The sequence below is a fragment of the Lycium ferocissimum genome, chromosome 4 (genome assembly GCF_029784015.1).
Source record: "Lycium ferocissimum isolate CSIRO_LF1 chromosome 4, AGI_CSIRO_Lferr_CH_V1, whole genome shotgun sequence".
NCBI classification, from domain to species: domain Eukaryota; kingdom Viridiplantae; phylum Streptophyta; class Magnoliopsida; order Solanales; family Solanaceae; genus Lycium; species Lycium ferocissimum.
Genome location: NC_081345.1, coordinates 75,381,919 through 75,382,311, shown reverse-complemented (window position 1 = coordinate 75,382,311; position 393 = coordinate 75,381,919).

The window sequence follows — 393 nt, the reverse complement described above, 5'->3', positions numbered from 1 at the left end:
GTGAAAGGCCTGAGTGCCCGGTAAGTTTACTTTTCCCTTTGTCACTACTCACATCTTGGGTCTTTGGAACATTTGGCACAAGATTAACTTCAACGACATTTGAAATTTTCTCTTGCACTCCTCAATTTCACGTGGTACCTCAGATGGCGCCTCTGTCTCTGCTTCTTCTATAGGCCCGTTTCCACCAAAGCTTCTGCACTCCACAACTTGGAAGTAATTTCACTTTGGGCGCTAAATGGCAAAAGACACTTCTCTATATGATTACCTCCACCACTTTTGTGTCACTCGGGAGGCCTCCCCTTTGTGGAGGGTGTTTCTCTCTAAAAATATCTCTCATCTATGATTTAAGCTTTTAGATGGAGGTAGTGTGAGAACCCAAATTTGGCCCAAACC